At 45.4% G+C, this 22,025-nt stretch overlaps 1 protein-coding gene across 1 annotated transcript in view; it reads left to right on the top strand.

The window, feature by feature from the left end:
- Nucleotides 1-22,025, top strand: part of LOC142879473 (ras-related C3 botulinum toxin substrate 2) — a 199,292-nt gene that overhangs the window by 46,362 nt on the left and 130,905 nt on the right. The gene's annotated exons all lie outside the window — the stretch shown is intronic.

Here is a 22,025-nt window from a genome sequence, read left to right as displayed (position 1 = left end):
CCACTGATTGCGTCATAATTGAGAAACCGCTAACTAGTGTCACACACTGGCTACCGAGCAATGCGAAAAGAAAGCTTGCTAACATTTTTTTGCGACCTCACACTCATTAGTTGCTCAGAATATTGAGAAGTTAGCTAGCTAGCTAGCTAGCAGCAATTGGGCAGAAGCTGAATATTTATTTACAGTCCTGCAATGCTGCAAAGTAAAATTTGGCAATGTAGAAATGTGATAAACATTCCCTCCAGAACCTAACGCACTTGACCTGACGCAGAAAAATATTTTCCAGTGAAAAGCAGTTACCAGATTATTATTTTCTTTTCTTTTTTCTTTTGTTTCAGTCCTGGCTAAGCCTGTAAGAAAACGTCATCACTTGCAGTGGCACGGGTGATGAATCATCAAATTTGCTTTATTATTCAAATAGCCAAGCCAAAGCCCTGGAGGTTCCCCTCGGACGCGACAGGGCAGAACGCAATTTTAAAAGCAGTCACTGCAGTTTTTACAGCTACTGTTGTTGAGAGAGAACAATTTCAGTGTGTGGGGATTTTTTTTGTTCACTTCTACTTGTTTCAGCGCTCGGCTGACCCTGAGCAGGGTGAGCGAGGCTGTCGACTCTTCTGTTCACCGCTGCTTCACCATATCCGAACACGGTTCTGAATTCGTCGCAGGTTTGAATTGAAGTCTGCAATGTGCCACTGAGAAGTTTTTTTCTTGTTCTTCTCTAATCCTCACTGCGTGAAAATGAACTCAACCGCCGAAAGCTACGACCAAAATAAGACCGTGCGCCTGATCTCTGCATTCGCATACAGCCTGACGGTGACTCTTCCCGCCAACACTTCCGTCCTGTGGCCAGGCTGGCCCCAGACATCTTCTATTTCAACTTGTCCTCAGAGGAAATCTTCTTCTCCATGTCCATAATCTTGGTTTATCTTGGTTTCCAGATTAATTGTATCCCTTGCTTTGAAACCTTTGCTTTCTTCCGTGGGCTGTTTTTCACAGCCCGTCCCCTCTTTCAGTGTCTCATCTGCCTGGAGTGCTACGTGGGGGTCAACCACCCCGCGTTGTTCCTCCGTCTCAAGCCTCTGAGGTACCGGCTGAGCTGCTGTGCCGTCAGCTGGCTGTTGGTTGCTTTCTCCTGCATCTACAGCTACTGCACCTACGGAAACTACCATCATCTTTTCACCATTTTCATCCAGAATCTATTCTTCCTCTTTGCGGTGCTTTACTGCCTCGTCTCGGTGCTCCGGACCTTGAAGCGTCCGGGTCCGGGGGGAAACAGGACGAGCAACAGGACAAAAACGAGGGCCTTTAAGATCCTCTTGGTGACGATGGGCAACATGACGGTGAATTTCCTCCTGTACATGGCGCCCATTCCACTGCAGCTCTGCCTGCCCAAATCAGAGTTTCTCTATGTTTATCTGATTTGCACCTGTGCGTCTTTCATAATGGGCTCCATGCAGCCTCTCATCTACCTGCAGAGGGCTGAGAAGATTCTCTGCCTTCGACTGCACTGACAGCAACCCTCGCCACAGCCGTCCAATGCCACAGTCCATCAGGATTTAATCTTAATTCATGATAGTGGGTTTCTGTTTGTTTAGGTAGGGGGGAGTTGCATTGTGGTGGATTGTGGTTGCATTATTGTCATTTGTTCCTGCTGTGTCCTCACTTTAAAGGGACCTGTGTGCGCGACAGTTGAAGGGCAACCTTTGTTTGAACTGGACCGTGTATCTCAGTCGTAGAGATTCTGAATCCACACTTCTGCCGGTCTGACCTGGGATCCACCTCTTCACACCATGTCACCGACTACTTTAGTCTGTTTATAAATATATGAGCAAATTATTGAAACATCTCCAGTTTGACTCAATGAATAAAGATTTTAATGAGTACAACACCTTTTTAATTGTCCTGTTTATAATATCTTGTTGTATAATCTCCGTGGTTGACGGATGGTACTTTGGTTAAATCACAGACTAAACTAGCTGAGTGCTCATCAGAAAGTGATAGAGCTTGTGTTTGCGTGTGTGTGTGTGTGTGTGTGTGTGTGTGTGTAGTGACAAACTCTACACTGACAGCCTTAAAAACTCTTTTGTCTAAGAGGCTTTAGCGTGTTTGGCCGACAGCGAGACGTCAGGGCCTCAGTGACTCCACATCTGCTCGGACAGCAGGGTTCCCTCTTCCACCCGGCTGGGTTGCTGTTGGTTTCAATCTCACCTGAGGATTACATCACATCTCTGAGAAGGAAAACTGCGCCTACTTGTTCAACCACTCGCACTGTCCACCGTGTTGGCTCACCATGACCACCATGGTCGCCAACATGGTGCTCAGTTTGCCTGTCAACAGCTGCCAGTGTTTGGCTGATAGCCGCATGTGTTGCGATATTGGCAATGAGCCATCCCTTTCACTTTAATATTCAAATCCAGCAACCCGAGCCATGCCCTGGAGGTTCCTGAAGGCACGGCAGGGCGGGCCGTACTCTTCAAGGCAGTCGCTGCAGTTTTCACAACTGTCCTTGTCAAGGGAGAACAATCCCGGTACTGTGTTGTTTTTTTTTTTAACTTCTCCTTGTTTCAGCGCAGGGCGAACCTACACAGGGTGAACCTACACAGGGTGAGTCTCCTGTCAAGTCTTCTCTTCGCCGATGCTCCGCCAGACCTTCACACACTGTTTTGACTTTAATTCAGGTTCTAATCAAAGTCCATACAGTGTGACGTGAACTCTGAGAAGTTTTTCTTTTTCCTCACAGCCTCAAAATGAACTCCACCTTTGAAGGAATCCCGCACAGTGTGCTTGACATTGTAATCGCTACAATGTCCTACAACCTCATCGTGGGGGTTCCCGCCAATACTTGCGTCTTGTGGCTGATACTGCGGGGAGCCAGGCTGGCCCCAGACATCTTCTACTTCAACTTGTCTTCAGGAGAAATCCTCTTCTGCATCTCCACAGCCTTTTATTTTGTTGGTCACCAGTACTCTTGTATCCCTCTCGTTGAAACCTTTCTTTTCTTTCGTGGCCTTTTGTTCACAGCCCGTCCCCTCTTTCAGTGCCTCATCTCTGTCGAGTGCTACATGGGGGTCAACCACCCCGTGTTGTTCCTCCGTCTCAAGCCCCTCAGGTACCGACTGAGCTGCTGTGTTGTTGGCTGGCTGTTAGTCGCCGTCTCCTGCGCCTACAACATGTGCACCTACTCAAACAAACGTCATCTGTTTACCTTTTTCATCCAAAATGTAATCTTCCTCTCCACTGTGATTTTCTGCCTCGTCTCGGTGCTCCGGACTTTGACACGTCCGGGACCAGGAGGAAATAATGCGCAGAAGAAGAGCAACAGGACAAAAACGAGGGCCTTTAAAATAGTCTCTGTGACCATGGCCAGCATGGTGGTGAATTTCCTCCTGTGCATTGGACCCATCCCACTGCAGTTCTCCCTGAGCAATTCAACGTTTTGGTCTGTTTTCACCATTTGCACGTGCTTGGCTTACATAAACGGCTCCATGCAGCTCCTCGTCTACTTGCAAAGGTGTGAGAAGATCCTCTGCCTTCGACTGCACTGATGGCAACTCCCGTCACGGACCATCAAGATTTATATTTACAATATTTCAACTCAATTTTTGATTTGTGTCCAATAAGTGTGAGTTCCTGTCTGTCTGATTGTTTGTGTCTTTGTTTTTGTTTTGTTTTGATTTTTGGTTGTTGTTTGCATTGTGGTAGAGTTTGGTTGCCTTGTGATGGTTCATTCCTTCCATGTGATCACGTTACAAGGACGAGTGTTTGTGACAGTTTAGGAAAAACACACAGCTTCTGTGTACATAAAAAAAAAAAAAAAAAATCTGAAACACTTCACAATGTAATTTAAAGAAATTCAATCATAAGTCAATTATTTTACTATGTGCTGTTTGACTCAGTGAATAAAGAGTATAACAAGTGTAACGTCTGGATAAACGATGTAGGGATGAATGACATTTTGGTTCAGTCATTGACTAAAATTGACGATGGTCATAAGAAATGTGTGTAGGTGTGTGTGTGTGTGTGTGTGTGCGCGCGTGTGCGTAATGACAAACTGCACATTGACAGCATTCAAAACTCTTTGGTCAGACAGCGAGACGTCAGTGACTCAGCGACTCCACATCTGCTCGGACACCAGGGTTCAACCTTCCACCTGGATGGGTTTTGCTGTTTTCATACTTGTCTAAGGATTAATGCCTCACTTCTCACTCCTGCTGCTCCACTGACATGACCTCACTCCTCCCACCCAAAGACCCGCTGCTGAAAACCACACATCTCTGAGGTTCCCGCAGGCCCGACAGGACAGAAGGATCTTTGAAAAGCAGTCGCTGGCGTTTCACGACTATTATTGTAGAGGGAGAACAAGTCGGGTGTTTGGGGATTTTTGTGTTAACATCTGCTTGTTTCAGCACACAGTGAGCCTACGCAAGGTGAGTCTGCCGTACAATACTGTCCACTCGTCTCCTCACACTTTGACTCATGGCAGGTTTTGAATTGAAGTCTGTGAACCACGATGTCTTTCTGAGAAGTTTTTCTTGTTCCTCTCTCGTCCTCACAGTCTCAGAATGAACTCCACCATGGACAGCAATCCGCTTGTCGGTCTGATAGTTGCGTTCTCCTACAGCCTCACAGTGAATCTTCCTGCCAACGCTTCCGTCTTGTGGCTGATACTGAGGGAGGCCAGGCTGGCCCCAGATATCTTCTATTTCAGCTTGTCTTCAGAGGAAATTCTCACCTCCCTGTGTATGATCTGGACTTTTATTAGTGTCCAGTACAGTTGTATCCCTTGCCTTGAGCCCTTTGCTTTCTTCCAAGGCCTGTTTTTTACAGCCCGTCCCTTCTTTCAGTTTCTCATCTGCCTGGAGTGCTACGTGGGGGTCATTCACCCTGTGTTGTTCCTCCGTCTCAAGCCCCTGAGGTACCGGCTGACTTGCTGCGTTATCGCCTGGCTGTTGATCTTCGCCTCCTGTCTCTTCTACAACTACACATACACAAACATGCTCTTACTTTTTACCTTTTTCGTACAGAATTTACTCATCCTCTTTGCATTGCTTTTTTTCCTCCTTTCGGTGCTCCGGACCTTGAAGCGTCCAGCGCCAGGAGGAAATAATGCACAGAAGAAGAGCAGCAGGACAAAAACGAGGGCCTTTAAAATCCTCTTGGTGACCATGGCCAGCACGGTGGTGCATTTCCTCCTGTGCATAATGCCCATTCCACTGCAGTTCTCCATGTCCCAACAGAGATTTGTGTGGGTTTATACTATTTGCATCAGCTTGTCTTTGATAATTGGCTCCATGCAACCTCTCATCTACCTGCAAAGAAATGAGAAGATTCTCTGCCTTCAACTGCACTGAACGTTGCTCCCACCACAGCAGTGGAATGCAGAGTCCATTAGGATTTAATCTTAACGCAAGACTGTAGGTGACTTGCAGGTTTCTGTCTCTTTGCTTTATTTGTTAAATTGCGGTTGCCCTCTGCAGTTAGTTTTTATGACGAGGAACAATCCTGAAATATAATTAGATGCTTTTAGTCCGGAATGGCTGCTGACCAAGGATGATGATTGTTTCAGAATTTATAGAGGGAGAAAAAACATCTCATGCCTTCTGCATTCATTGGGTGCAAACATTATGTTCTCATTGTAAATACAACAGGTTTTTGAAAATCAACTGCTTTTTCCCTCTTTGTGATCACCGTCTAAACTCCACTTTGTATCTCAGTCAGAGAGACACTAAATGTGACCTGGGATCCACCGCTTCACACCACCAGAAATAAACTTCATCTCACTTAGGCACTGATTTAGTCTGTACATAAACATGTGAGCCAAGAATTACAATGTCTGTTGTATGACTTGTTAAATAAAGAGTTTATTAAATAGAAAACCTTTGAAATTGTCCTGGTTGTAATGTGTGGATGGATGAAAGGATGGATGGATGGTGGTATTAGGGTTAAATCATTGACTGAAATGGATGAGCAGTCATCAGAATTTCTTGTGTGTGTGTGTGTGTGTGTGTGTGTGTGTGTGTGTAATGACAAACTTCACATTGACAGCATTCAAAACTCTTTGGTCAAAGAGGTTTTTGCATGTTTGTCCGACAGCGAGACGCCAGTGACTCAGCGACTCCACATCTGCTCGGACACATCAACCTTCCACCTGGATGGGTTTTGCTAAACTTATCTTAAAGATTAATACCTCCCTTCTCACTCCTGCTGCCTCACTCTTCCAACCCAAAGACCTGCTCCTGAAAACCACACTCACTGGTGTGTGAATGGGTGAATGAGAGGTCTTTGTGAAGTGCATTGGGAGACTGAGACTGCTCTGGAGAAGATCCCAGGATGAGGGAGCCCAATACATAAATACCTGCTATTTTCTGGCGCAAAAGCCAGGCCATCACTTTATGGATCTGCTCTTATTTATTGACAGAGAAAATGAAAGAAAACAATTCAATTCAATACTTTCACATTTTTATTGACTTGACATGATGAAAAGTGGTCTAGCATCTCTATTTCTGTGGAGCGATGTTGAATACATTTGGATCACAACTTCATGATAAGGTAAAAATGGGGTTCCACCAGTGGAGAACCACTCATCCGCTCAACAGGATGATGGTCACCAACATCATGCTCAGCTTGGCCATCAACAGTGACATGGGCGATACACCATCCCATTGGATTTATTATTCAAATACGGCCACCAGAGCGAAGCCCTGGAGGTTCCCGCAGGCACGACACGGCAGAACACACCTTTGAAAAGCACTCACTCGAGTTTGACAGCAGTTATTTCAGGGGGAGAACAAGTCGGGTGTTTGGGGATTTTTGTGTTAACTTCTACTTGAACTACTTGTTCCAGCGCACAGCGAACCTACACAAGGTGAGTCCACCGTGCCATCCTGTCAACTCTTCTCCTCACACTTTGATCCATGGCAAGTTTGAATCAGTTTGTACGCTTTTTCTTGTTCCTCTCTCATCCTCCCAGCATGAAAATGAACTCCACCGTTGAAGACATGTCACAAAATATACTTGAGATTCTGATCACTACAATGTTCTACAGCTTCACGGTGACTCTTCCTGCCAATGCTTACGTCTTGTGGCTGATTCTGCAAGGGAACAGGCTGGCCCCAGACATCTTCTATTTCAACTTGTCTTCGGAGGAAATCTTCTTCTCCATGATCACAATCTGTAGTTTCATAAGCATCATGTACAATTGTATCCCTTGCATAGAAAACTTTGCTTTCTTCCGTGGCCTTTTTTACACAGGACGTCCCCTCTTCCAGTGTCTCATCTGCCTGGAGTGCTACGTGGGGGTCAACCACCCCGTGTTGTTCCTCCATCTCAAGCCTCTGAGGTACCGGCTGAGCTGCTGTGCCGTCAGCTGGCTGTTGGTTGCTTTCTCCTGCATCTACAGCTACTGCACCTACCGAAACGAGCAGCATCTTTTCACCATTTTCATCCAGAATCTATTCTTCCTCTTTGCGGTGCTTTACTGCCTCGTCTCAGTGCTCCGGACCTTGAAGCGTCCGGGTCCGGGAGGAAATAATGCGCAGAAGAAGAGCAACAGGACAAAAATGAGGGCCTTTAAAATCCTCTCTGTGACCATGGCCAACATGACGGTGAATTTCCTCCTGTGCATGGTGCCCATTCCACTGCAGCTCTGCCTGCCCCAACAGAAGTTTGAACAGGTTTTAACCATTTGCACCTGCACGTCTTTCTTAACCGGCTCCATGCTGCCTCTCATCTACCTGCAAAGAAATGAGAAGATTCTCTGCCTTAAACTGCACTGAACGTTGCTCCCACCACAGCAGTGGAATGCAGAGTCCATTAGGATTTAATCTTAACGCAAGACTGTAGGTGACTTGCAGGTTTCTGTCTCTTTGCTTTATTTGTTACATTGCGGTTGCCCTCTGCAGTTAGTTTTTATGACGAGGAACAATCCTGAAATATAATTAGATGCTGCACTTGCTCTTAGTCCGGAATGGCTGCTGACCAAGGCTAATGATTGTTTCAGAATTTATAGAGGGGGAAAAAACATCTCATGCCTTCTGCATTCATTGGGTGCAAACATTATGTTCTCATTGTAAATACAACAGGTTTTTGAAAATCAACTGCTTTTTCCCTCTTTGTGATCACCGTCTAAACTCCACCTTGTATCTCAGTCAGAGAGACACTAAATGTGACCTGGGATCCACCGCTTCACACCACCAGAAATAAACTTCATCTCACTTAGGCACTGATTTAGTCTGTACATAAACATGTGAGCCAAGAATTACAATGTCTGTTGTATGACTTGTTAAATAAAGAATTTATTAAGTAGAAAACCTTTGAAATTGTCCTGGTTGTAATGTGTGGATGGATGAAAGGATGGATGGACTGGATGGATGGATGGATGGTGGTATTAGGGTTAAATCATTGACTGAAATGGATGATAAGTCATCAGAAAGATCAGAAAGTCTTTATGACTTTTTTTTTGTGTGTGTGTGTGTGTGTGTGCATAATGACAAACTGCACATTGACAGCATTCAAAACTCTTTGGTCAAAGAGTCTTTTGCATGTTTGTCCAACAGCGAGACGTCAGTGACTCAGCGACTCCACATCTGCTCGGACACCAGGGTTCAACCTTCCACCTGGATGGGTTTTTGCTAAACTTATCTTAAAGATTAATACCTCCCTTCTCACTCCCGCTGCCTCACTCTTCCAACCCAAAGACCTGCTCCTGAAAACCACACTCACTGGTGTGGTTTTCAGGAGCTACGCAGTGCCAGATCCACCAGGCCTGTTTGATGGCCACGTTTGGCCCATGTACCTGAAACAAAAGAACATCATGGAGGTATCATTGGCCAATTTCAATTCCTCACTTAACTCCTCAATCTCAACCCTCGCCCTTAACCCTCAATCTCAACCCTCAATCTCAAAAAATGCGCGCTCCCGCGAGGTGCAAGTGCTATCCCGATTCTAAGAACGTCAAGTTGAGGGAGGAGTTTAAGGGCTGTATCGCCCTCAATATTGAGATTCTCCGGCACCACCCTTGGCAGTAAAGGCCACCCAGAAGGCATTGTGTATTTTCGCCAAGACATCTTCGAAAAAGATGGCGATGTAAAAGCGAGCTACAAATGGAAGTATTTTCTTAGTTAATAAAGATATAAATATTACGAAACCATTTTATTGTCTTAGTTTAAGACTTTTTTTTATGGATTATTGACATCGTTGTTGCGTAACATTGTTTTTTTTTACTTTACAAGGTTTGTCAACCGGACCGGCGGTCCCGGCTTCATGTTACTTGTGTACTTCGTTGTGTAGCAACGGAGGACTTCTTCCTTTTTCGTCGTCTTTTTCTTCTTCTCCTTCTTCTTTGTCGTCGTCTTTTTCTTCTTCTCTTTCTTCTTTGTCGTCGTCCTCGTCGTCGTCTTCTTGACAGACTGGACGTAGCTTTGGCGTAAGGCCGCCCCCCACAGTCTGAAGACATAACTGCACTTAAGGGGTGTCCCATTTCTAAGCCCTTACACTTATTTTTGAGGGCCAAAGATTGAGGGCCAAAGATTGAGGGTGAAAGGGCGAGGGTTGAGATTGAGGAGTTAAGTGAGGAATTGGAATTGGCCCTTGGCCCTCAATCCACTAGTCCGCTCAACAGGATGATGGTCACCAACATTATGCTCAGCTTGGCCATCAACAGTGACATGGGCGATACACCATCCCATTAGATTTATTATTCAAATACGGCCACCAGAGCGAAGCCCTGGAGGTTCCCGCAGGCACGACATGGCAGAACACACCTTTGAAAAGCACTCACTCGAGTTTGACAGCAGTTATTTCAGGGGGAGAACAAGTCGGGTGTTTGGGGATTTTTGTGTTAACTTCTACTTGAACTACTTGTTCCAGCGCACAGCGAACCTACACAAGGTGAGTCCACCGTGCCATCCTGTCGACTCTTCTCCTCACACTTTGATCCATGGCAGGTTTGAATCAATGCTTGTACGCTTTTTCTTGTTCCTCTCTCATCCTCCCAGCATGAAAATGAACTCCACCGTTGAAGACATGTCACAAAATATACTTGAGATTCTGATGACAACAATGTCCTACAGCCTGACGGTGACTCTTCCTGTCAATGCTTACGTCTTGTGGCTGATTCTGCAAGGGAACAGGCTGGCCCCAGACATCTTCTATTTCAACTTGTCTGCGGAGGAAATCTTCTCCTCCATGATCACAATCTGTAGTTTTATAAGCATCATGTACAATTGTATCCCTTGCATAGAAAACTTTGCTTTCTTCCGTGGCCTTTTTTACACAGGACGTCCCCTCTTCCAGTGTCTCATCTGCCTGGAGTGCTACATGGGGGTCAACCATCCCGTGTTGTTCCTCCATCTCAAGCCTCTGAGGTACCGGCTGAGCTGCTGTGCCGTCAGCTGGCTGTTGGTTGCTTTCTCCTGCATCTACAGCCAATGCACCTACCGAAACGAGCAGCATCTTTTCACCATTTTCATCCAGAATCTATTCTTCCTCTTTGCGGTGCTTTACTGCCTCGTCTCAGTGCTCCGGACCTTGAAGCGTCCGGGTCCGGGAGGAAATAATGCGCAGAAGAAGAGCAACAGGACAAAAATGAGGGCCTTTAAAATCCTCTCTGTGACCATGGCCAACATGACGGTGAATTTCCTCCTGTGCATGGTGCCCATTCCACTGCAGCTCTGCCTGCCCCAACAGAAGTTTGAACAGGTTTTAACCATTTGCACCTGTGCGTCTTTCGTAACCGGCTCCATGCTGCCTCTCATCTACCTGCAAAGAGCTGAGAAGATTCTCTGCCTTCAACTGCACTGAACGTTGCTCCCACCACAGCAGTGGAATGCAGATTCCATTAGGATTTAATCTTAACGCAAGACTGTAGGTGACTTGCAGGTTTCTGTCTCTTTGCTTTATTTGTTACATTGCGGTTGCCCTCTGCAGTTAGTTTTTATGACGAGGAACAATCCTGAAATATAATTAGATGCTGCACTTGCTCTTAGTCCGGAATGGCTGCTGACCAAGGCTAATGATTGTTTCAGAATTTATAGAGGGGGAAAAAACATCTCATGCCTTCTGCATTCATTGGATGCAAAGATTATGTTCTCATTGTAAATACAACAGGTTTTTGAAAATCAACTGCTTTTTCCCTCTTTGTGATCACCGTCTAAACTCCACCTTGTATCTCAGTCAGAGAGACACTAAATGTGACCTGGGATCCACCGCTTCACACCACCAGAAATAAACTTCATCTCACTTAGGCACTGATTTAGTCTGTACATAAACATGTGAGCCAAGAATTACAATGTCTGTTGTATGACTTGTTAAATAAAGAATTTATTAAGTAGAAAACCTTTGAAATTGTCCTGGTTGTAATGTGTGGATGGATGAAAGGATGGATGGATGGTGGTATTAGCGTTAAATCATTGACTGAAATGGATGATAAGTCATCAGAAAGATCAGAAAGTCTTTATGACTTTTTTTTTGTGTGTGTGTGTGTGTGTGTGTGTGCATAATGACAAACTGCACATTGACAGCATTCAAAACTCTTTGGTCAAAGAGGCTTTTGCATGTTTGTCCGACAGCGAGACGTCAGTGACTCAGCGACTCCACATCTGCTCGGACACCAGGGTTCAACCTTCCACCTGGATGGGTTTTTGCTAAATTTATCTTAAAGATTAATACCTCCCTTCTCACTCCTGTTGCCTCACTCTTCCAACCCAAAGACCTGCTCCTGAAAACCACACTCACTGGTGTGTGAATGGGTGAATGAGAGGGCCAATTCCAATTCCTCACTTAACTCCTCAATCTCAACCCTCGCCCTTAACCCTCAATCTCAACCCTCAATCTCAAAAATGTGCGCTCCCGCGAGGTGCAAGTGCTACCCCGATTCTAAGAACATCAAGTTGAGGGAGGAGTTTCAGGGCTGTATTGCCCTCAATATTGAGATTCTCCGGCACCACCCAGAAGGCATTGCGTATTTTCGGCAAAACATCTTCGAAAAAGATGGCGATGTAAAAGCGAGCTACAAATGGAAGTATTTTCTTAGTTAATAAAGATATAAATATTACGAAACCATTTTATTGTCTTAGTTTAAGACTTTTTTTTTTATGGATTATTGACATCGTTGTTGCGTAACATTGTTTTTTTTTACTTTACAAGGTTTGTCAACCGGACCGGCGGTCCCGGCTTCATGTTACTTGTGTACTTCGTTGTGTAGCGACGGAGGACTTCTTCCTTTTTCGTCGTCTTTTTCTTCTTCTCCTTCTTCTTTGTCGTCGTCTTTTTCTTCTTCTCTTTCTTCTTTGTCGTCCTCGTCGTCGTCTTCTTGACAGACTGGACGTAGCTTTGGCGTAAGGCCGCCCCCCACAGTCTGAAGACATAACTGCACTTAAGGGGTGTCCCATTTCTAAGCCCTTACACTTATTTTTGAGGGCCAAAGATTGAGGGCCAAAGATTGAGGGTGAAAGGGCGAGGGTTGAGATTGAGGAGTTAAGTGAGGAATTGGAATTGGCCCTTGGCCCTCAATCCACTAGTCCGCTCAACAGGATGATGGTCACCAACATTATGCTCAGCTTGGCCATCAACAGTGACATGGGCGATACACCATCCCATTAGATTTATTATTCAAATACGGCCACCAGAGCGAAGCCCTGGAGGTTCCCGCAGGCACGACACGGCAGAACACACCTTTGAAAAGCACTCACTCGAGTTTGACAGCAGTTATTTCAGGGGGAGAACAAGTCGGGTGTTTGGGGATTTTTGTGTTAACTTCTACTTGAACTACTTGTTCCAGCGCACAGCGAACCTACACAAGGTGAGTCCACCGTGCCATCCTGTCGACTCTTCTCCTCACACTTTGATCCATGGCAAGTTTGAATCAGTTTGTACGCTTTTTCTTGTTCCTCTCTCATCCTCCCAGCATGAAAATGAACTCCACCGTTGAAGACATGTCACAAAATATACTTGAGATTCTGATCACTACAATGTCCTACAGCCTGATGGTGACTCTTCCTGCCATTGCTTACGTCTTGTGGCTGATTCTGCAAGGGAACAGGCTGGCCCCAGACATCTTCTATTTCAACTTGTCTTCGGAGGAAATCTTCTCCTCCATGATCACAATCTTTGCTTTCATAAGCATTGTGTACAATTGTATCCCTTGCATAGAAAACTTTGCTTTCTTCCGTGGCCTTTTTTACACAGGACGTCCCCTCTTCCAGTGTCTCATCTGCCTGGAGTGCTACATGGGGGTGAACTACCCCGTGTTGTTCCTCCATCTCAAGCCTCTGAGGTACCGGCTGAGCTGCTGTGCCGTCAGCTGGCTGTTGGTTGCTTTCTCCTGCATCTACAGCCAATGCACCTACCGAAACTACCATCATCTTTTCACCGTTTTCATCCAGAATCTACTCTTCCTCTTTGCGGTGCTTTACTGCCTCGTCTCAGTGCTCCGGACCTTGAAGCGTCCGGGTCCGGGAGGAAATAATGCGCAGAAGAAGAGCAACAGGACAAAAATGAGGGCCTTTAAAATCCTCTCTGTGACCATGGCCAACATGACGGTGAATTTCCTCCTGTGCATGGTGCCCATTCCACTGCAGCTCTGCCTGCCCCAACAGAAGTTTGAACAGGTTTTAACCATTTGCACCTGTGCGTCTTTCGTAACCGGCTCCATGCTGCCTCTCATCTACCTGCAGAGGGCTGAGAAGATCCTCTGCCTTCATCTGCACTGATAGCAACTCCCACCACAGCCGTCTAAGGCTGTGGTCCATCAGGACTTCCTCTTCTTTCAAGAATGCAATGAATAGTTTATGTGTATAACAGGTTTTTTTGCATTGTGGTAGAGATTTTAAATCTTTGAACTAAACCGTAGATCTCAGTCAGAGATTTTAAATTCACACTGCTGCCGGGATCCACCTCCCCTCACTATCTCACCACTTGGTCTGCCGTGATTAGAATCATGTGAGCCGATTGTATATAATATCTCCTGTTTGACTCAACAAATAAAGAGTTCAACACCTTTTACATTGACCTGTTTGTAATGACTGTGTAACATCTGGATGGATGGATGGAAAAATTGGTGATCACTTGATGAATAGATGATGGATGAAAGGATGGATGTAAGAATGGATGGATTGATGGTTTTTTGGTAAAATCACTGACTGAAATAGATCATCAGAAAGTGTGTGTGTGTGTGTGTGTGTGTGTGTGTGTGTGTGTGTGTGTGTGTGTGTGTGTGTGTGTGTGTGTGTGTGCGTGTGTGTGATGACAAACTGCACACTGACAGCATTCAAAACTTGTTGGTTGGTCTAAGGGGAATTTACATGTTTGGCCGACAGCGAGACCTCTGTGACTCCACCCCTGCTGGGACACAGGTTCACGCTGCCACCACCTGGCTGGGTTTGTGTTGCTTCTAATCTTATTTTAGGATACATTTGTTCCCTTCTCACTCCTGCTGCTCCTCTCACACAGCCTCACTCCTCTTACCCGAAAGCCTAGTCCTGAAAACCACACATCTCTGAGAAGGACTCACTCGGACTCTCCCCACTCGTCCACCCACCACGACCATTCTGGTGAGCAACACTGTGGTCAGCTTGACCATCAACAGCTTTCTGAGATATTTCCCTGTTCCTCTCTCGTCCTCACAGCCTCAAAATGAACTCCACGGTTGAAGGCATCCCACAAAATACACCTGAGGTTCTGATTGCTGCATTGTCCTACAGCGTCACGGTGACTCTTCCTGCCAATGCTTAAGTCTTGTGGTTGATACTGCGGGAGGCCAGGCTGGCCCCAGACATCTTCTATTTCAACCTGTCTTTGGTGGAAATCCTCTTCTCCATGTCCATAATCTGAGGTTTTATTGGTTACCGGCACAATTATGCCCCTTTTCTAGAAGCCTTTGCTTTCTTCCGCGGGCTGTTTTTCACAGGACGTCCCCTCTTCCAGTGTCTCATCTGCCTTGAGTGCTACATGGGGGTCAACCACCCCATGTTGTTCCTCCATCTCAAGCCCCTGAGGCACCGGCTGAGTTGCTGTGCCGTCAGCTGGCTGTTGGTTGTCATCTCCTGCGTCTACAGCCACAGCACCTACAAAGACCCGCGCCATCTTTTCCCCATTTTCATCCAGAATCTACTCGTCCTCTTCACTGTGCTTTACTGCCTCGTCTCGGTGCTCCGGACCTTGAAGCGTCCGGGTCCAGGAGGAAATAATGCGCAGAAGAAGAGCAACAGGACAAAAACGAGGGCCATTAAGATCCTCTCTGTGACCATAGCCAGCATGACAATGAATTTCCTCCTGTGCATTGGACCCATCCCACTGCAGCTCTGCCTGCCCAAATTGAAGTTTATGTTGGTTTTAACCATTTGCACCTTCTTGTCTCTCATATCGGGCTCCATGCAGCTTCTCATCTACCTGCAGAGGGCTGAGAAGATCCTCTGCCTTCATCTGCACTGACAGCAACTCATGCCACAGTCCATCAGGACTGTTTTGTTTTGCTTGTTGCATTGTGGTTGCATTGGTATGTGTGTAGGTCTTTATTTCAAGGAATGATCCCGAAAAATTTGATCAGATGCTACACTTGCTTTTAGTCATAGGCCCTGTTTTCACTTGGTCACTTGTAACTGTTTTGGGGGATTGGATCACGAGAACGGATCTCGAAGCATCTGTTCGCACTTAGCCATTAACATGCGTCTTGAGCGTGCCATTTGTGATCGCATTACACCCCCCCCTGCCGAACCTATGCAAATATATTAGTTCCATTTTGAAAAAAAGAGAACCAGGTAATTTTCATTATTTAATAATAGTAATTATAATAAACAGTAGGGTCAGCAGTACTTGTGGAAGGTTTGGACACCCTGGACCAGCCTGTCTGATGAGTTGAGCCTTCCGTGAAAGACAAGCAGCCTGCGACCTCAACTTGTGCGCACACTCAACTTCAGTTGGTTGACTTTGGATGCACCTTCAGTTTGAGGGTTAACAGTAGTAGTGACAATAATAATATGACTATTGTTGTACATTGTTTCTCAATGTTTGAGAAAAAAGTGTTTTGCTGCCCTGCGGAGGTAGAGGAGAGGGCTGACGACGCCCAGCCAGAGCATCAGGCAGTAAGCCAGCGGTTGAAAGACACACATCAGGTCGTGACCCAGGATGTCCAGCAAGACCAGCGCCACCATTATGGGGGTGTAGCTCAGATATATGACCAGCTGCTAGATCAGAACAATGTTGAAGGCCCAGGCTACTGTCAACGCTTCCTGTAGATCAGCGGGCACTGGCCAATGGGAACGCTGCTCTGAAACCAACAGAAGCACTTGATGATCTTCATTCCTTGGCTATGTAACGTTGCACTTTGTGAATTTATGACTTCCTCGGAGGTGATTGTTCCATAACAGAGCAACTTGTATATGAGTTATTGAGACTTGATTTGGATTGTGTTTTATGAAATGTATCTGTTTTGTGGGTTTATTGTGGGGCCTTTTACAAAAATATGTGTTGAGAATTGAGGTCAACTTATGTGTTAATTGATAGTAGGTTGAGTTGGGGAAGAGCGTCAGCTATATAAGGCTCCAACCAACTCCATGCAGGAGGCCAGGAGGAGAGTCAGAGAGCGAGAGAGAGAGAGAGGGAGTAACAAAGGAAAACTGAACTTTTTACGCGTTTCCACTGAAGGCTGTTTTTCCACTGAAGTGTTTCCATTAAAGTTTCGGAATACATTTCTGTATTCTATATTGAAATGTCTGTACCGTCTATAAAAGGTGTTATTTGTGTGAATTTGTCAAAAGAAATGCTGGTTAACACATTCACTTTACATCCCCCCGCCCTTTTTCCATCACACCATCCAACTCAACACATTTGTGGTTTGTCAGAATGTTTTTGTCATGGTATCTATTTCTGATGCACTTTGGTTGCTCTTGTTCACGCACATGTATTCTGCCTTGCCGGAGCCTTCGTTCTCCTCCAAACCTCACCTTCTAAGGGACAGGGTGAGGAGCTCAGGGTGAGGAGGTCTGGGTGAGGAGCTGGGTCACCTCGTGACCTTGGGATGCCTCCCTGGTGAGGTGTTCCAGGCATGTCCCACCAGGAGGAGACCTCGAGGAAGACCCAGGACATGCTGGAGGAAGTTGGTCTCTGCGTGGATGGCCACCCATTAGTGGCTTTTCCTCACCCATATCCTTAGTGCCATGCTATCCTACCGATATGTGTGTGAGTACAAGAGTGTGTGTGTGTGTGTGTGTGTGTGTGTGGAGGGTGTGTCTATTTTTTATGACTGATAACCTGGACCCAGCAATTAGACACTCAAATGATTCCCAGGTTACTCAAAGATGCCTCGTCATGTGTAGAGTATGGCTCCTCTTTATGGATAAAAAAAAAACAACCCCTATAACCAAAGGCACATATTGTGATATGCCTCATAGAAGTTACTCAGCATGTTTTATTATGCATAACAAATTTTGACTAGTTTGAACAGTTCAAAAATAACTTTAAAATCTCTGAAATGAAATGAGGAAATGTCATCATTTAAGAGGTCTCCTCTGGAGTAGAAAAGTCAGTCTTTAGGAAAATATCTCTTCCAGTCTAGCTGGACAAATACAACAAGAAAAAAAAAACATTCTGAATCATGTCCAGCTTAAACCGAAGAGCTTTCACATTTTTTTTCCCAATGCGATGACGTGAATAAAATATATTAGTTCCATTATGAAAAAAAGAAAACCAGGACAATTTCATTATTTATAATAATAATAATAATAATAATAATAACAATAATAATAATAATAATAATAATAATAATAATAATAATAATAATAATAATAATAAACAGTAGGGACCAGGCTGTCTGATGAGTTGAGCCCTCCGTGAAAGACGAAAGACAAGCAGCCTGCGACCTCAACTTCTCACACACAGAAAGAGTATGATGTTCTAAAGAAGGATTTCCAGCAGATGGCAGTAGATTGCCACTTATTGGATTCATGGCTGAGCTATTCAAAGCGCTGTGGCGTTCAAGGTGCACCTTGAAGGTGCTTTCTTCTCATTGCTTTGCCAGAAAGGCAGTCTTATTGTATTGCACACTTGATTTTCCTTCTCTAAAAATCACATTTCATTAGACATTCAAGGCAACAACTGTCAAAGCCATCCCATAATGTGTTCAGCACCTCCTGACTGGTCGTCCTGCACTAATGGTGTTCTTAGAGCGTTCCAGTAGACTATTTCACGACGCTGCTTATAATGGAGGTCAATTCACAAATGAAACTTTTGGATGATTAGTGTCCATCAATAAAGTGGAGAGACTTTGAGCAGTTCTGGTTGCACAGGAGGTCTGGCCAGAGGAGGCTGAGGGAGAAAGGAAACCTGTCATCCTTCATCAATCACTCTCTAGGTTGTCACGTGTGGTTATGAACATTTACAACTTCATTGATGAAAGATTTTAAGTCCATTGTTATGCCTCATGAGTGCCTTCATCTTAGTATTATACTCAGCGGATCCTGACAGGAAGTGTGACCGAAGTCACTGACCGCTGGAGCAGCACCTGTGAGTTGGGATGCGTTCAGCCAGGCAGCATCCAAACAGTCCTATCAGAATTCCCAAAATTCACACACATTTTTCCACAGAGGTTAGTCGCAAAGTCACAGAGTCAAAAGCAGTCAGACTGGTGAGCAGGAGAAACAATCATCATCATCATCATTATCATCAGAGTCAAGATGAGGGGATTCATGTTCAGGCCATACAACAAAAAGCACAACAAAACAAATAAATAATAAAGAAAAATAAATCCCGACAACCAGAGAGAGAGGGAGAGAGAGAGAGAGAGAGAGAGAGAGAGAGAGAGAGAGAGAGAGAGAAGTGGCAGTGGAGAGCGGCAGGGAAAGATTTATAAAGGAGATAATGTGGATTGATTCAGTCCTGGATGGATTTAAAAAGCAAAACAAAAAAGAAGAGTGGGTAAATCCAACGTGTTAGGAATGAAAGTGGGTGTGAAAAGATCAACTACAACAAAACAAAATGCCACCTACTGGATGACTGGTGGTTGAGGCAAGAGCCCAGATATTTTTGGGAGGAAATTTGCAGATTTGCCGCTGCAGCTGCCGAGTGAAAACAGGGAGTCGGGAAAGTGACTGTTTGAGTCAGTGTGGTTGATTCACACAGGAAACAATCTGGCTGAGAAAGTCAGGGTAACCCCAACCCTAAACCCCACCCCAACCTTCCTCATGACCAACCCTAACACAATCCAAACCCTAACCCTTCAACCAACCCTAACCCTAACACAACCCTGACACAACCTCAAACTTAACCCAGCCCCAAACCAAACCATCACACAACCCCACCAACCCCAACTTGACCCCAAAACCTACCCTACACCCTAGACAACCTCAAACTAAACACAACCGTAAGCCTAATACAACCCTAACACAATCCCAACCCTAACTCTTCAACTAACCCTAACACAACCTCAGTCTTAACCACAACAGTGCTTAAGAGTTCTTTCCAGTCCTGCCATTTCTGTCATTTCAAACCTTAAATATGTGGAAAAACAAACGTCAGCCGGGAACAACTCGCACAGACAAGTTACCCCGACCCCCCTCCCCCTCCTGAAAATTAAATGGCAATGAGTAGCAGAACTGACACTGGACGGGATTGATTCACCCACAGAGACGGAGCCAATGGAGCACAAGGTGCAGGCAGCGCCGGGCCAGGCGGCAGGAAGTACAGCGAGTACGGAAAACTGAGAAGGACGGTGGGGGAGATGTTTCCCTGGGTTGGTGCCAGAAGACTCACAGGAAGGATTGTCTTCAAGTGGGTCACAGTGGCTGAGGACACACACACACACACACACACACACACACACACACACACACACACACACACACACTTTCTTTTCCAATGGGACTGGTGTTCCGTTTGTAGGACTGGCGTTTTTGGGCCCATTTGACGAATCCAAATGTGTTGGATTGTATCCAGTATGACACCATACACAACAATACACTAAGACCGGTTAGGAGACGTGACAATACGATACGTCACAATCTGGTATGATACAATATGACACAGTGTTAAATGATACAATGTATGTCAGGGTACGTTGGGACGAAACGCAATTCTACTTTGTCTTTGGTGCATCTTTTGCGTCCGTTCAGATGTTAAACTGTACATCCTCTAGAGGGCAGTGCCAACTGTTTGTTTGTCGCAATCTCCTGGTGTGATTACGACCTGAAATTGGAGAGAACTTCTGAAGTTCTAAACAAGAAAGGTGAAGGACAGGCTCCTCAAAACTTTAACTTTTTTTTTTTTTAAATATCGTTTTTGAGTCTCTTCTTCTTCTTCTCCTTCTCCTCCTTTGTGGTTTCTGGACTGGTTGGACTACTAACTCTCTACTGACCCCCATCATTTCCTGTGGTATTGCAGTCTGATCCGTAAGCTCCCTGGCAACTTGGATGAAAGGAGGATGAAACAATTGCATGGCACGGATGAAAGGGCTCAGTGTCCTGGTTTAGCACAGGGTATAAATAATGAAAAGTTCTGTATTTTTTTTTTTTCATTGAATTGTTTTCACTGGTTCCACAGAACATCTTCACTCACTTCAATCTCTCTGGCTCCTTTAAAATAGAGCAACTTTCCCTCTAAAGACAGTTTTTTTTCTCTCCCAGGCTGCATTGACTCGTTTTCAATTTGAGCCGCGTCCCAAACTCACCCCCCCCCCCCCCCCCCCCCCCCCCATCGGCGGCGGCGGCGGCGGCGATCTCTCCTGGGATTTGCAGTTTGGAGTCTGCTGAGATTGGTTTGAGATTGGCGTTTTGGTGTTAAGTGCTGCGGTCTGATCAGCCGTGTTGTCTGAAGTGTCTCCACCGCCCCCTGCTGAGAGAATCTGATGTGGGAGGAGTGATTAATTTCTTGCGGGAACGCTCGTCGTCTGGCGGGGAAAATCACCAGCTTCCTTCTGTGGGAGGTTTTCCTCAAAATACCCCCACGAGAACAACGGCTGGTGAGGACAATCGTCTCACTGCGACGCACACGTTGCATTAAAGTCTGCAGTGCCGTTGCTTAGGTTGCTTTTTTTTCCCTCCTGTTTTCTAAAACTGGGTCTAAAAGTGTGTCGACATCACAGGTGAATCATCCAAGAACAAACGTGTTTGGAATGCCGACTCGTCCTGGCAGAGGGTTTATTATTAATTATTAGGGATGCGGGAGTGGGCAGAGTACTTGCACATTGCACATTATGGAATTACAAGAACAATTTTCATCCGTCCGTCCATTTTCAACATCCGCTTCTTGCTGAACCCAGGACTGCAGGGAGAGCAGTTTAACGGCTTGGATCAGATTCAACTTTATTGTCAGAAGTACAAAGCAACAAAAGTTCAAACACACATTACACAAAATTGTCATATACATAACATATCCAACTGGTATTGTTGTACTTAACATTATTATCATTATTTTTATTATTATTATAGTTGTTGTTATTCAGGGAAACGTTAAGTAATTTTACATGATGTTCAAATTTCCCTTTGGTAATACCCTGATATAAATCCCTTCTTCTCAGATACTTTGCAGGTTTCAATCAAACAGCAGCACTATTCTTCTCCTTCTCCTTCTTCTCCTTCTTCCCTCAAGGATAAAAATAAGTCTGCCGGCTCTGTTTTTTTTCTTTCATGACGTGCTAATACACACGGCGGCTGGTGTCTGTTGCGATGCGGATCAGTCTCACCCTAATATAGACGTCATCACCTCCGGTTGTTGATCTGTTGTGGGCGGTTACACAAACATCACATCCGTCTCGTCGAAAGGATTCTTTATTAAAGGCGACGTCTGCAAGTGTAGCGGCGCCGTCTGCGGTTTCCCTCCCCGGGGAGAACACGGCGCTCCTCCGACACCGCCGCCGATGTGTCTCGTGTGTGTGTGTGTGTGTGTGTGTATGTATGTGTGTCAAAGAAAAAAATCAGAAACAGCAAGAGGAACGGGCCTACTACCTTCCCCCCACCCCGTGTCTCAGCTTTCCTCCCGACACGACAAACTCATTTTCATGCCGCAGATTTTCTCTGCCTGCTTTTTAAATTTCCCAG

The sequence above is a fragment of the Nelusetta ayraudi genome, unplaced genomic scaffold (assembly GCF_046127955.1).
Source record: "Nelusetta ayraudi isolate G7.1 ecotype Tasmania unplaced genomic scaffold, CSIRO-AGI_Nayr_v1 ptg000006l, whole genome shotgun sequence".
Taxonomy (NCBI): domain Eukaryota; kingdom Metazoa; phylum Chordata; class Actinopteri; order Tetraodontiformes; family Monacanthidae; genus Nelusetta; species Nelusetta ayraudi.
This window is presented reverse-complemented; position numbering and strand designations above follow the sequence as displayed.